The 16,900-nt window shown below is 38.4% G+C and overlaps 1 protein-coding gene across 1 annotated transcript in view; it reads right to left on the reverse strand.

The window, feature by feature from the left end:
* Positions 1 to 4,992: 4,992 nt before the first annotated feature.
* LOC113536918 (major centromere autoantigen B) overlaps positions 4,993 to 16,900 on the reverse strand; it is a 30,606-nt gene continuing 18,698 nt past the window's right edge. The window contains exon 2 of the mRNA XM_053228849.1: positions 4,993 to 5,592. The gene's annotated coding sequence lies outside the window, so the exon portion shown is untranslated. The remainder of the gene's footprint in view (positions 5,593 to 16,900) is intronic.

Raw genomic sequence — 16,900 nt, forward strand, 5'->3', positions numbered from 1 at the left:
TGATTTGAATTTAAATTATTTGGAGGTTTTCTGGTTTTATTTTGGTTTTATGGGTTAACAGCTCATTTTGCCATTTTTGCACACACACACACACACACACACACACACACACACATGCATATTGGCATACAGCAGGTTTTCCTATTCACTAGTCACATATGTAACTGTGTTCTGTGAACCCCGGCTAAAAGCCAGGGGAGATGTGAAACACCTTGAATACCCCCTTGTGTGCGAGCACACTTATGCCAAGACCTTACAACGTAGTCACACAGTGACACATGACATTGAATTTGCAGTAAATACTGCCATCATAAAGGCATCTGTTCTGGGTGCTTGTTTCAACTGACAAGGAAACCTGGCTGTTATCCAGGGTTCATAGAACCAAAGCTACATATGTAACTATTGTTCTGTTTCACCACTCCTGCATGCGGAATGTGAAACACATACCGTATGCCAACAATGTCATGAGGAGTAGCATTCACCTTGCAAGTACACAGAAAGGTGTTCAGAGATGACCGCAGCACTCACGCCACTGGGAGGGGGAATGTTGATCTTGAACACCATGGAGAAGGTGCATGAAGACATCCAGCTAGCAGCAGCATGGACTTATTAAACAGCACACCTCCAAATAATAACCATGATGCTCCATGGCCTTCTGTCTGAAGGCCATGATGATTACATTCACCACCCAGTAGCCCAGCCTATGCCTAAACAAGGGCCCCATTTTGTCTTTCCTCAATGGCAAATATACACTTAGTCTGAGGATCAGATGGCCAAAGCCCGTCTAAATAGAACTGTAGGGTGCATTCCTGTTAGAGCAAGGAACGCTCTGCGTACTCAGCTTCATTGAAAGATTCAAGGTTAATCTGAATTTCAATTTTGGGTGATGTGACCTTGGGCATTCCTGAGTCATCTGGTCAACAATGCATGCAAGGTAAGCTTATCACCTAAGCATGCACCTCCCAACTCTTTTTGAAATGACTGGCAGTTGGCAATGCATTCTGAAGGACCATACCTATAGGCGATCACAGGTGTTCTGGCTGAGGATGCCAAATCTTGCTGTACATTTGGGACAGCAGAGGAAGAGGCATCAGCAGAGGCATCTGCTCAGTGAGGAAGCCTCAAGGGTGTTCCAACCTCTAGCAAAAGCAATGGTGGAAAGCCATCTCAGGGCCACAAACAGGACACTGTGGTTAGTTGCTGAATAGTGTGCACCATAGAAAGAATCAGTGTTAGTAAAAGTGTATAGTAGATTTGGAAAAGTATCATTTTTTGTCTAGCTTTACCATGGGGAGCTGCAATCAGCAAGTTTTATGGACCGCCCCTTAATTTTAGCAGGTTGATGTGTTCCTATCTTATACTGGGGGGCCACATCTCACCCCACCATGTACGGGAGGTGTCCGTGGTGATCATATCCCTTAATGGGGCACCATTCACAATTGGACTGCTTTGTTAGATATGTCCTGCATCAGCAATAAACCAATGTTTGGATTCCTCTCACCATGACTGCTCATTTCCATCCATGGGGTTTGGGGTCCAGACTTAAACCATAGTTCCAGCAGGCTCAGGCTGATCACCACTGTGGTTATCATCATCAGTACTAGCCACTACCAGTACCACACATGGCAGTCTGTCTGAATCTGGCCTGCCTGTGATTCATCATATTAACCAGAACACACAAAATAGTTTTACATGAGATGAGGCCTGTCCAAATCCCCCTTAAAGCTCTCAGTAAGATCTTTGTGTTTTGAAATAGTGAGTACTGATGCAACTGGCATTGTGTGAAAGAGTGTATTTGATGATGTGGGTGTATTTGTGGGTGATGTGGGTGAGTGTATTTGATGATGTGGGGATGCCTTACTTGGGCTGCCACCATCTTTAGAGTGGCTGGCATGGCTACATCAGAGCCTGTCAGCACTGCATACAAGCTATCAGGCTGACCCAGACATTTCTTCAGATGCTAGCAGCACATTATCCACAGGTCAGTTAGTAGTCTTGAGAGCATGGGACATGTATATTCTGAGGAGACAAAGCAGAGGCAGAAACTGATCTGGAGAGAAACATTCACAAAAAAGTGCAACTATTGAGCAGAAAGTAAAACCATACAGTGCAAGCTCATAGAGATAACAGCGAACAAGGTGTTAAGTGATATCTAGTAAAGGTTAATATTGCTAACAAGGGAAAACCAACCCAAAGCTAACAGATGCAATGGAGCTCATGGTATTCTATATACAGAACCAGACCACCAAGGAAGAAGAGGATGAGAAGAGAATATTCCAAGCTATGGAGGACAGGTTAACTGTAGCTCCAGCTGTGGTCACATGCTGCCAAGTTGACAGCTCCATGTTGTGTACATGTGATCCAATCTGTATGAGCCAACAAGAATAAAGGACAGATGACTACATGACGACATTTACTGCGTTATGCCTGACTATACATCTTTGCTGGAAGATCCCGGTATGTTTCACACTACCCCTGGCAGTTAGGAGGGCTGAAACAGAGCTGAGTATTAACATTAGTAAGGACGTGGCATGTGCCACGATAAAAATTACAGGAGAATTGCCTAATCTTCATGAACATAAACCTAAACATAACTGTTTGACATTCTCACTACAAATTAATTGGCATAGCTAGATAGCTAGCTACAAAACCTAGCAAGTTATTTATTCTGACTACATCCTATTAGTTTATTAAACTTATTGATGAATACCTTCTGGCAACACTAGTTGTGTTGCTTCTTGAATGAATTCCAAGGTAATGTGTTTACAGTAACAATTTTGTGCATATACTGTGGTATTTTGTATAAGCGGTTACTGATACTCTATGTAACAGGTAAAAGAATAGCCCAGATCCCACAGACTGAAAAGCATTCCTGTACTCATTTAAGATATGCCTTTGTACTATTGTTGATATGACCTGGAACATCAGGCCTCTCCTTGCTCTCAGTCTTTGGATCAATGAGACAGATTCCAAAACAAACAGTCAGAGTGGGTCTTTTCTTCTTTTGAGAGGACTCTATTCACATCGCCCATCTTCACCGCAGCCCGCTGTGTGGCCTTTTCGGGACCATCATTCCCAAGTACTCCAATTTAACAGAAGCATTCAAAAAAGTTTTTGGTAAACGGCACTTTTAAATCACCTATTCATTGTCTCCAGCAGATAATGAGGAGTTGATGATTGGGCTGTTTCTGTTGAAAGTGGGAAAATAAATACTAAGTTGACATAATGGCTGACCTCACCTTGCTGCCTTTGTATTAAATGAACAGGAAGTACACTTGAGTCTTATCAGGAACATCAGCCCGGCAGCCTTGTATCTCCACTGGAAAAATGTATTATATTTGATTGATAATTTAAAGAACCATTTAAGAAAACTGTTGGTATGAAACTATCTGTGAGGGTGAGTCAAATGAAAACCTTATTTTTTATTTTGTATTGTTTATTGATAGGTGTCACAAAAGTCTACATAATTTCCATTTCATTCACTGCAAGTATTCCAGCGCTTAACCAGTGTCTGGATTCCTCTAGAAAAAAAAATCTTCCAGGTGCTAATTTATGCCACACTTTTAAGGTTTTCTTTCGACTTACCCTCATATATTATTTGATATACTAGTATCATTAACACTGTGGTTTATATGCTGGTATAAATGATACCACCACAACACTTGGTATTTTACACCAAATTACAACATTTCTTCCAGGCTCTGGATAAAATACTGAAGGCTCAGAGCATGCTTTTAAGAATGTATTTTAGCACTTTCTCTAACCAAATGATTGGCCTGCTGCTGTGGTGTTATATGTCATTTAATTATATTGAGCTGGACAGTGAATTTCTCATGCCATATATAATTGTGGAAAATAAGGGGAACTGCTGCATGAAAAAAAAAGGAAAAAAATGTCAGTGTAACTGCACTGACAAAAGACAGAAAAAGAGGATTTTGAACAGATTACACTGCCCCCTTGTGATCAAAACTGTATGCATCAGGGTCACAACTGAGAAAGCAATCATTTGTTATTTTTTCTTTCTTTTTCTTTCTCGTCACAATGAAAATGTACAAATGGTTCACTAAGAAGGCCAATGTTTCTATGATATTAAAATTAATTCTTCCATTTGCCAGGGTAACAAATGATTCTAAATTTTTTTTTTTTTTTTTAAAATTCACATCAAACAATATTTAACCAGAAACTGAGCCTAGGTGAGAAAAAAAGATAAATTTGAGAAAGTGAAAGAATAACTTTCTCTATGATATGCAGGTTAATATATAATCAGTGATTTAGCATGCATTTAATTAAAATTGCTCAGTAGAAATTATTATTAAAATGTCTCATAATTACAATTATGTCTTTGGGAGAAATTCTGTCATACACCATACGTAAAGGTGTTATAAGGGGCTAATTATCTTTGGTCAGTGGTGTACTAGCCCGCATAGCTTTGCTAATTTAAACCTCGGTGGCCTTTTATGTGTCCCTCGAGTCTTTCATTTAAGCTTTGGCCAGCAGTCCAAGGGCAGCAAGGGTCAGTAGCCAGTCAATTGGAAGCCTCGAGGGACACTGACATTCCAGCAGTCCTGATAGAGGCTGTGTGTGGGGGCATGTTTATATATCTTACTGGGGACTAAATGTCCTCATAAGGATAGAAATATCTGACAGTTTTGATCACGTGGGGACATTTGGCTGGTCCCCATGAGGAAAACTATATAAAATTTTATATGTAAAACTAACCAGATAAACTAACAAACCAGAAATTGAACCAGAAAGGTTTTCTTTTGGCTACTAACTTTAGGGTTAGATTTGTGTAGGCATAGCAGTAATTAGCTGCATTAATAACCAGTGGAAGGTCCTCATGAGAATAGTAACACAAATGTATGTGTTTGCATGTGTGAGTGTGTGTGATCAAAGTAAAAGAAGCTAACTGGCCTTTCTTGCACCAAAAATATATGACTTCTCACAAAATCGAATTGCACGAGGCTAAAAATGACAGGAATGATTTCTTGCTTCTCGTAAAAAAGAGGAATTTTATTGTTACTAAAAGATACATCAGCACAAGCATAATCTGAAAATTGAGTCATTTCTCGATTGGTGTCAATGCGTTCTGTTTAAAAATGTCCGTTTGAGGGAAAGTCAGGCTGAGAAATAGCCTCTGATTTTTTTTCTTTCTTTTTTTTTTTTGAGGTCTTAGCTATTATTTGTTAAAGGGAAATGCCCATTAGCTATGAAAAGCCACCATCGTTTATCTCACAATATGCGGCTGTAAATTGTGGCATTATCTGAGGAGAACAGAGCTGGGATATTAGAATTAGAAAGAACCTGAGATGTATTCCCGACGCATACATTACTGCCACAATGTGTGTCTAAGAAGAAGAAATAAACCCTTAGTCACTGCTGCTTGAAAGCACGGCCTCAGCTCTGAGATTTACTTCCGCATTCATTGACATGGCTCTGCCGTGCCTGACTGTTTGCTACGGTGCCCGTGTTGCTGCTGGAGACCGCGCGCACTGCGTGTGTGTCGCGTAGCATCCCGGCATGCTGCAGGAGCTGCGGCCCCATAAGTCAGCGCTGAAGGTGAAAGGCGTGATGTGGCCTCTGCATGCCATCCTGAGAAAGAAGAAAAAAGAGAAATAAAGGAAAAGAAAGAGTTTTGTGTTAGCATGTCTCTCTGCGAGGGGCTCTGTCTCTGTGTAAGGTAAAGAAAAGATGCTTTTCTGTAGGGCGCAGGATGTGCGTGCTTCGTGCAGGGGCCCTCCTCCTCATTTCACTAAAGCGAGCCCATTTAGCAAACGCCGTGCCATTGTTACCTAGCAACAGTTTAATTAAAATGGCATCAGCGACCTGGGAGCCTTTTCTGCAAAAGCAGCGTCTCGATTTGGACATTTTTCCCCTGTTCTTTTGAATCATATACAAACAGTATATTTATATTTACCCCCTTTTTTCCCCTCTTATTTGTCACAACTTTATATTCTTGGTTCATGCAAATTAATTAAAAATACATACAGTAGATTTATGTGTTAAAAATTAGTGAACCGAACAAAAGATATATTCCACCTAGATACATGATGAAGCTTGTAATAAAATGATGAAGAAATACTAATTTTCTTTTTCTCGTTCAGTTTTTGTAATAACAAAATAATTGTAGATGCATAATTAAAAGACCAGCCTGTGATTGCACAGATTTTATCTGAAAGAAAATAAACAAAACAAAACAAAACAAAAAAAATTACAGAATACATTTATTACAGTGTAAATTGCCCACACTAATAATATTCTCAAGGAATATGGTTATCATTAGGAAAGTTAAAAAGGACAGCAGATAATCACTTGTACAACCTACTTACAACAAGCATTATAAATATGTATCTAATAGATAGATAGATATATAGATAGATACACGACAAACATTATGACAATTTTTTTACTCTCTGCTTTACTAAGCAGCACAATATCTATTTTTATATCCACATTAGTATATTTAATTCATTCCCAGAAAAATAAAAACGCTTTTAAATGTGAAGCAGTAATGCAGCATAAAGCATGTTTAACATGGCAAAATAAGGGAACGGATTTCATAATTGCAAGGTCTCCACCTTGAAAGTTACTCAGAGAGTGTCACTTTCACCAAATTGATGTGAGAATACATACTGCCATCGGCTGCTCCTTGTCCTAAAAAGGTGATGAAGGAGAATTTTAGATCAGGCCGTAGGAATGATGGAACCTAATTTTAACTATTTCTCCTGGGACCTCTTCTTTTCTGCGTTGCAAATGACTCTGTACTTTCTATTTGCTTTCTGTCAAGCTGAGGTTTATAAAACACACCAGCGGTTTTAAGACCAATGTGGCGTACATAAATTGATGATTTTTAAAAATCAGGTTCGTGTGAGTATCAAAACTAAGACATTTGCTAATTCACAGATGTGAAACGTGAGTTCTAGCAGAGTGCAAATTGTGTTGTTTAAATTAGTCTTTGCATTTCAATCATAAATTCTGTATATCCTACATTCAGACACAATCATTTAAGATTTAAATTTAGTTTTGATCAGATACTTTTTGAAATTATCTTTTTCAGATGAACTTTGTCAAAGTATAGCCTTTGTTAATATAAAATATTTACTGAATTGTCTCAAAGATTCCCGGCCAGGATAAACACCCTGTGATAGATAAACACCAGTGATGGCTATATTTTTTAAAAACTCTGTGTTAACCATAATGGAGGATTGGGTGGGAAAGTACGCTAGTGAGTGTAGGGATCAGCTCTGATCAGTCCATGTCTGTTCCTCCAGACACACTTCTCCTCTCTCACAATGCTCACAATGATCACGGTACGTCCTTCATACCAAAGGCAGACAATAGGTAGAGCCTGAGGCCATATGCTGGGCCTCTTGATGCAGGTTCGTCTGCATGGTCATGTGTGGGAAAAGGGGGTCTTTCGTCTGGGCCAGACGAAAAAGGTCAGAAGGGTCTACTAAAACCAGACTCTGAGGTGATGTTGATGAGCCACTTACAAAACTGCTTACTTACCGAACAGGGAGGAGAGTGAGGTTTGAAGAACATGAGAAAATAGAGAGGATTTACGATTTGTGTCTAATAATTATTTGGCATGTCTGAGATAGAGAGCTTGCACCTAAGACGTCCTGAGGGGTGACATACAATTTTACTCGTACTATGAGATGCTTGTAATTTGAGATGAGAAAAATTTGGTCAAATTTACTTGTTCGTAAAAAATAAGCCTTGTTCTTTTTCTCTCAATTTACCATTATTTTGTCATAGTCATTTAAAACTGACAATTAAATAAGGACATCCAGTATTAAGTGTATATTAAGCAATGAAATTATGCTATTGAAAAGACAACAGCTGTATCTTGTTGCAAATTAATGCTAAAAGGTGAAGCAATCAAGATATACATTAGATGGATGTTTAAATTCAGGACATGCTTTCTCCACCACCCTCCCCCACACCAATAATACCGCCATTTCTCCCATGATTACTATGCATATAACCCTCTCACCATAGCGTGCATTAATTAGCGTGCAGATAACTAGAGGCTCCCCCATTCACAGCCTGAGACTCTTTCATTAACATGACAGTGGCCGTACATTCGCTTGCTCCTCCATGCTTCCATCCTGGGGCCTCTGATTTAAAAGCGGGCCCCTTAGACACAAATCTTCTAGTCTTTTTTTATCCTCATCCTCATTTGGCTTTGCTCTCACATGTTAACTCGAGCTAATCACTAACATTAACTGTTCGTCAAACCCTATTCCAACTAGCCCACCTAAGTGATAGCATAACCTTACCCTCATGTGACCCTCACACATGGCTTCTCATTGTAAGCTGCTTGTATGGATATGAATTAAAAAAAAAAAAAAAAAAGGGGTTAGTGTTAGACTTTCTGCTACATTTCTTTCTACACAGAGCTTCAAAATGGCCTCCCTGTTCTAATCCGCTCTCCTTAATAGCTTTATACATTCCTCAAATAGACCCGCTCCCTGTTTCTCATACCCTCCCTGTCTCTTTTCGGAGCAATCCTGAATTCTGTACCTGATTGGGAACCGGCTATACTAGCTCAGCTCGACAGGGCCTTGCTCTAATTTCAAGGTAAAACATCTCATTAGCCCTGGCCCTTGAAAGACGCCCGGACCATCTCATATTCAGTTACGCATTCACTTTGAATAAAGCGTGAGAGGCAGAGAGAAAGGGAGGATCAGGCGAGAGTGGTTCCTTTTTCTACCTGAGAGGAAAGGAGCGAGAAGGCCTGCTGAGGCCTCGGTAATTTCAGCATGGCTTGAGGATAAAAAAGCTTTCCAAACAGAAAAAGGCAGAGACCTCTCAGGTTTGAGTTCAGTTCTTGTGCAGCCGTGAAATGGTTGCTGTTGTATGAATAGCGTCATATTGTTAATGTCCATGTCATCCTTTTCTATTTAATATTAATTAAATCAGTAGGCTAAGGAAAGTAGACTTGTACTAATAGATTACACAGATGAAAACATTACATTTTTAAGGACTATCATCTTGATAAAATCTCAGATTGCTGGTAATATTATATTATAATATTAATATTATATAGTAGCTTTCCTGCAGTCTGTTTGCTATGTGTTTTTTTGTTGTTTTTTTTTTAGATTTTTCTAAAGTAAATTACAAGCAGGTATGGGACACTACAAAATTATGTAAATAGTGGTAGACTCTGATTTTATTTTATGTGATGTGAAAAATCCAATGCACATATACGGTTATTATATTTGGGACTGAATAAATATCTAAAATCAAAAAAATCTGTACATTGTAGGAGGAAATTAAGTATGATTGCATTTGTTAGAAATCATAAGGTAGATTTAGAAGGGTTCAGTACTTTTAGTAATTAATATTGCTTTCTCATTCTTTAAGAAAAAAAAAACATTTTTATGTCTGCTGCAAAATGCCAAAATGGTTTCATCTGTATTATAAGTGGTATTCTGGCTTTCTGAATTTTGATTTGACATGCTTGAAGGAGATACTAATAAGCAAACAAGGTTTTAGATTATACTGTAGCATACGGTATACACTGGAAGAAGATATGTAATGTTATACCATAACCATTTACACCAAATCATATTTAAATTTATTTCTCATATGTATAGTGTCTCTTAGTTGTTTTAGAGTTATTATATATATTTTAGAGTTATTAAACATTTTATTAATTGTTTTATTACACATTTGAATTAACATAACATTATCTGGTGTGTATTTTGTAATGCATTGCCAAATGGTACTGATGTAATTCATTTTATTGATCTCAGATAACAATTTGTGCTTCAGATATAAAATACACTGTAATCTATAATCTCTCAGATATATAAAAGACTTTAATCTTACCAAATCAACAAACAAAAAGGTTCTTTCCTTGACTAATACTGTATACCGTATATTGTCAAAAAATGTACTGTACCACCAGAACAATTGCAGCCACACTTGTTGCCCTTTACCATAGGTTAACTCTTACTGTAGATCACTATTTGATTTTAACTGAATGAATTTGGGTTGAATTTCACACCTATTCCTCATTCCACAGAGTTTAGTGCAGAATTGTTTAGTGCAGACTCTCATCCGCTCTGTAACTTTATACATTGAGAATAAAGTACTTGGCTTAAACTTGCTCTGCTATGGTTGTTTACTGTTGCTTCTAATGATCTGTCTCTCAGAGAGAGCTGAGAAAAAGAAGCCTCTTCTAATGAGGACTCACTCAGAGGAAAGGCCGGCGAGGGTTGACAGGGCCAGGGCGGGAACATGGCAAAGCTGATTCAAAGCACTATAGAGGCAATAGAAGCTTTCCTATGTGTGCAGAGTCACTTATTAACTCTGATTACTGTATGAATGAACGGCAAGGGAGGAAGGAGGTTTTCCGTTTTGGCTCTGAAATGTAACAGCTATGACTCACCAACCGGATGACACCGCATCTGATTGGATGAAGTCATGACAAGGCGTCCTACTGACAAATCAATGGTATACCAGTGTTCACTAATTGGTTATTTCTAATATCACATCTATATACAGAACATGTGGAAGAAGAACGGCTATTACAGCTATTCATACACAAGACAAGAGAGACCGCTGGTCTAAATGTCATTTTTGCTCTTAAGTACAATGATAAAGACATTTTTATTGGCAGAGAATCATCTCGTTAGATCCAGGTTCAAGTGTAATCCTGTTTCTATGAAGTTATAAGGATTGCAGTGACAGGAAGTGACCTTTAACTTTAACACCAACAGTTGAAATATGCAGAAAATAGTCTTCACTAGAGGCACAAGGACGCTGTAGTTTAGACATACGTATCAAGACTGGACCCCTAAACCTCAGAGTCATAAAATTACCTCTCACCAGTCCAACACTCAATAGTATCAGTATTTATAAAATATATAAGCTGGATTAAATATTATTAAAGTCTTCCAGTTTCATACCAGTTTCAGTTAAACCTTAAACAGGTAGACTCCCAGGCCTCAGTGCTTGCTGAAGTGAGGAAGGAGAGTTCAAACATGTGAGGTGTCCTGGGATGAGGCAAATCAAAGGCAGAAATAGATGGAATGCTGAAATTCGGAGGCAACCCTTGCCTTGAGGGCACACTACAGGAGTTAAAACGTTCTGCCCAGCCTCAGGCTGCAGCTGAATGAAGCAAAAGGTGTATGGAGGATTTGCAAATTGCACCATAACCTTCAGCTGCCTCAGAAAGTTCTGTATGGTGCTTTGCGTCTCACAAACACGGCTCAGAAGGGAGCCACTATGGATGACGCAAACTGGAACTGTCACATATACAGATAATATGGAATATTATTACATAATTTCATAGCAAGCACTAGGAAACATTTATTAATTATCAAAGTACACCAGCGTGTGCTGAAAGGCTGCAATCCTCTCTTTCCACCTTTAATTAATTTTTTAATAAGTCACAAACATAGGCCTACACTACACTACACTACACTTCCCCCAATTGCTTTCACAAATACACACATTCAAACTCACACGTACACATAAATACTGCGGCCCCCCACCGGGCGCCTGAGGAGATGAAAGAGAGTGCAGCTGCACCTACCCCGGTGTGGCGCAGTGGCTCTCAGGAGGAGCTCTCAGCATGACACAAAGCATTGGTGCAATACACACACACACATACACACACATACACACCACACACATACACCCTTACACACAAACACAAATCATATACAGTAATTATGCATAGCAAAAACACAGAAACGCCACTGTCTGTGCTTAAATCTCACTAGTCCTACAGACATGAGAGATGGGGACTATATAAAGCTACATTGCAATAGCTTTAAAGCAATAGCTTTAAATTTAAATTGTCAATCTTACAGTTTGTATTTCCTCATTCCTCATCAGAGAGAGAGAGAGAGAGAGAGAGAGAGAGAGAGAGAAAGAGTGCTAACACAGAATATCTATTCATTAGACTGTAATAAAGGAATTCTAGCATAATTCCCTGTATATTGCAGAAGGACTTTGGCCAAAAAATGAAATTTACACTCTTCCCCATACTTCCAATGTAGTTGATAAGCAGAGGCAAGTTTTGTGTTTAATATTTGCTTCTTTAGTTTTGCACTGGTGCTAACAAGTAATCTTAATGGCGTCTTAGGCAATTATGTTTGAGAGTAACGAGAAAATTCTGTAATTTTCACGGAAATGATCCTATAACACATTTTTCCCTTCTTCATCTAGGTGAACAGCAGCTTTATGCTAACAACCTCATCTAAAATGTCAATGAATATAGCGTGACTACTTCAGTGCCAATCTCTAGAATAACAGAGTCTCAATTAGCTTTAGACCCAGAATTATTTCCCCCTCATCCACACTGGGCCAATCACAGCATAAGCTTTGTTTGAAGAACTCTGGGATGCCCTTCAGTACTTTGGCCCCATTCATCTTGCTAAATAATCCCTTTAAGAATTTAACTGGCGGGGCAAACTGTGCGAAGCGTGCCAGTAATTGTGTGCAGAACCTTGGACGTCTGCATGAATATTTACCCTGTCATCATGACTAGAGGACACAGATAAATCCCGGCGAGGGACGACGGAGGTGAAAGGGAGAGAAGATGTGAACATGGGTAGCAATGAAGGAGTCAGATGCTGGATGAAACCATGGAACTTCATACCATCCAGCAATCTTACTGCAGTGGATATATTTATTAGACATGTGCTGATAATCAGTTATATTCAAAATGCACAATATTGTAATTATCAACCCATCCGTGAGAATCATCACCACTGTATTTCATATATTTAGGTTTTTTCAAACACATTTCTTTAGTATTTTTTATATACAATGTCATGACAGTAATAATTGTGAAATTTATAGTTACCTTTGTGAATTTGACAGCAAAATCTACAAATAATCTATGTGATATCTATGTGATTACTCAGACAGATGAGTAAATTGCACTAGAGGTTAGATTACATTTTCAATCCCTTATTTTTAATTCAGGAAGAATGGTGAACAGCAAACCTTTGCTTTGTTCATCTTTATCAATCAATATTTTGGAAATATTGCATAATCTGTCAAATTTTACTGCACATTTCAGTACTTAAGAAAAAAATATATGGAGCTTCTCTGTAGTGTTTGTAACTTACAATAATGTATACCATTTTTCATGCTTTGCCTAATAGATATATTTTTAGAATATTCAAATAATCACTCTCAGTACAATATGAATCTTAGCACCTCCGTGCTACTCATTCCTTGGTAAATGGAGAGAATAATCTTGCCATCCTGTAATGATATCACTGCTGCAGTGACCTCTTCTCATGGCCATGGCATCATAAGAGCTATTCTTCTCCTTTTTTTCTATATGCCCAGGGTCTCTCCCTCTCTCTCTCTCTCCCTCTCTCTCTCTCTATCTATCTTTTTCAGTAAAGCAAAAATACACATACATCTAAGGGCTGGTTTATACTTCTGCATTAAAGCATATTTGCAAATTTGCATCACAATGTGGAGAAGAGGTTTATGGGTAAGTGTGCATGCAGTGGCATACTGAAAGACTCAAAAAGCTAACAGCATGTAATGTGCATCTATGGTACTGTATGGCAACCAGGCATCAGGCAAATGCTGATTGGTTGGGATGTAACTGAATACAAATACATTATTCAGAATAAACAGATTATTAGTTGGAAGCTGACACAATTACAGATATGAATAGGAGAGCCAGTATTTTTTTAAAAGCTTGACAGAAAGGTTCACAGGGCATCTGGTTGAGACTAGAAGTGTGTTGTTGTGGGATGCAACAAAAAAATTGCCCAAACGGGTTGCACAATGAGTTTTTACATTCATGCAATGTTGAGCAAGCGGTCAGATGTGATTATATGTAGCTGATGTAGCTGAGGTTGAGGAACTATCAGAGCCAGAATTCACACACCATGCTGACAGTGCGAACATTTCTACCTCTGAGTTTTCCTAAGTGTTTCCAGGGCATAGTGCTAGGGCTTATGTTTAATTAATCACAACGCATAAATGATATTTTCTCCCTTATTGCATCTAATACTTTCTGTCTTCTATAGGCTGTGCATCCATCAACCAATTTATAAAAGCGTAATCTGTTAGAAATCTTATACACAATACCTTGCAACCGAAACTGAAGAAAATTGCTTTCTAACAATATCAGTACAACCACATTCACACTGTTAGTTTCTTAGGGTGGTGTCTGTAATAAAATATATATGATATAAATATGATAAACATGATAAACCTCTTGTACCTGGACAGCTGTAAATTAACAGCGTAAGCGAGTATATATCATATTTGCATCACACACAGTGATATATTGTATAATGGATTTATTTACAGAAAGCTACAAACATGATTTTGTGGTATATGCAAATAGAAAGTGTGAGGCTTTATATTGCTTGTAGCTTGTTGTCATTATAATGGCCAAATTAATCAGCTTGCAGGATCACACACTGTATTTTCTTTTTTCCTCTAAGGGATTCCCAGTAAAGACCCAATGTAGGTGATGTAAACCATAGCAACTCAGTTTTTGGTTGTTTTTTTTAACTTACACTGAAGCACACGAATTCCTTGATACTGATTAATACAGAGAAGTGACAAAAGACAATATACTTGGTTTATAATTGACCACCCAATGTTTATATTTTTATATTTTTATTTAATTTATTCTTCTATTTATTTTTCCCCTACATTAAATCACAAAATCATCCTTTGTTTTTGGTTTCCTCTAAATACTGGTTTGGTATATGTGACATTGCCCCCTAGTGTACACACTCACATCACATGCAAATATGAAGTCAGACACCAAATACACGGTTGTAGCAGAATAAATCAGGGCTAAGTCCTCCCCTGGTCTCAGCCCCTTTAGGCCTTTAGGAGGGCAGCAATCCGGAAAATGACCTGGTCAGCTCGGCCACTCCCAGTTCTGCCTGGAGCTATTCTGGGATTTAGAGCTGATTAATACTTCTGTAAGTAGCACATTCTCAGAGAAGTTCTCAGAGGAGGCAACATGAATATCTCCATAATCTTGGCTACACATTGTGCATATCAAGCAAACACTGACTGGTTGAGTAGAGAAGTGTATGCAGTAGTGTTGTAATGGGGAGACCAAAAAGCACACTTCAGTGTAATATTCCCAAAAATGATTTTCAAGTACAGCACAAAAAATACTTCTTTATTTACTTATTTGATCTATTCTCTATCTACCACAATGCAATGCAAGACTTGTCACAGGATAGTGAATACAGTGTAATGGGTATCAAAAGTGAAAGTCATTTAGAGTGCACATTATTGTCATTTTTCCAAGCCCATGTCAGTGTTCAACTGTCATTCAATCTTTGACAATTATATATAAAAAAAGAATAATTACAATTAAATATCACCACACCACCACCAATTTCATTTACCAGTTCACACAGCCTTAACCTAGCTGGCTATTTTGAAAAAAAGGTGTATAATCAAGTGTAACCAAGCAAACATTTGGCTAAATAAATATCAGTTTTGTGTAATGCTTGTTCATATTTAATTATCTTGCTGAATGTAGTAGCCACCCTGATGACAAAAAATTGCTCAATCCGGCCAACATACCACCAGTGAATGGCAGTGAACTCGTTTGAATCTGACTGCCAGAACACAGCTACAGATGTCTCAGAGCAGGACTTATAGCTCGACCACTTACTGTTCAAATACCACAGAAGCACTGGTGGCATTTGGGCCATTTTGACTAATGAAATGCCATAAAAAAGAGCAATAAAAACTTTAAGTGTGGCTGCTTACTTCTGGGCTACTTGCAGCCTGCTATAGTCTTCCCATAACTGGCTCCTCTGTGCCTAAATGTGCAGTATCCTCTGATATCTGAGCAACAAGAAAAGGACAGAATATAGACTAAAACTGGTGAGCGAAATCAGATTTCCCCAATGCTTCACACAATTTATTATCACTATATGATTCATATATATCAGTTAATATCATTCATACTTGAACTTGACCTATATTGAACTCCTATTCGCCAGTTTCTACCATTTTTCTATCCACAGTAATAAAACTGCAAAAAAAATCTTCAGTTATTTCATTTGGATCACACTGAGAATTTCTGGTTTCTCACTCACGTAAAGGTACATGTGACACTGCCCCCCTGACATGCGAGTATGCAAATGACACCCAGGGGCTGCAGATGTTTGTACGTTCTCCAACACATAATTTGTCCGTTAGTCGTCGAACTAGTCTTCCCTGGAAAAAGGCTCCATCAATGGAACAATAGAGCTGAGGACTGTGGGAAAAAACATACCAGACGACTGCTTGTCATCAAGACAAGGCAGGTCAGTGACCTTTCAGAGCTGTCCCATGGGACTATTTTATGTCAACACAAGATGGCGAAACATAAAGGGCCCTTAGTTAAACACATTCTTTTTCCATCATGGAACAATGCTGTTAGTCCTCAAATCCACGTTGGTTGTGGAACTTCCACCTGGCCTGAAGAGTTTCATGTCAAGTGCTTTGTAGGTTATTAGGAGAGCTTACTGAACTGGTGAAATCTTTTACAAAGTAAGTCATTGATTTCTACAATGAAGCAGGCTTGGATATTTTGTGTAGTATATTTCTTCAATAACTATAACATAGATATTACAGCTTATTTTCCAGTTATTATCAATCAAAACTACAGTGAATCCTGCATATCTTATTGATTGTTATCTCTCCTTTAACAAGCCTGGTCACTTAACCTTCAACCTATTCCATGTCCAGCGTACACCCTGATCTGCCATCCTCCATATGGACTGTTATTGTTAGGATCTGTGTGCTTATGAAAGGACACTGAATTCCCAACAGTCATGACATGCTTGACCAGTCTATTATCTGCCATTTTAATGGTCACTACTTGACTTGACCTTTGATACTGGCTCTTGCAGTGCCATGTACTGCCTTGTTAGGTACTTTA

Source organism: Pangasianodon hypophthalmus, chromosome 24, assembly GCF_027358585.1.
Source record: "Pangasianodon hypophthalmus isolate fPanHyp1 chromosome 24, fPanHyp1.pri, whole genome shotgun sequence".
Classification (NCBI taxonomy): domain Eukaryota; kingdom Metazoa; phylum Chordata; class Actinopteri; order Siluriformes; family Pangasiidae; genus Pangasianodon; species Pangasianodon hypophthalmus.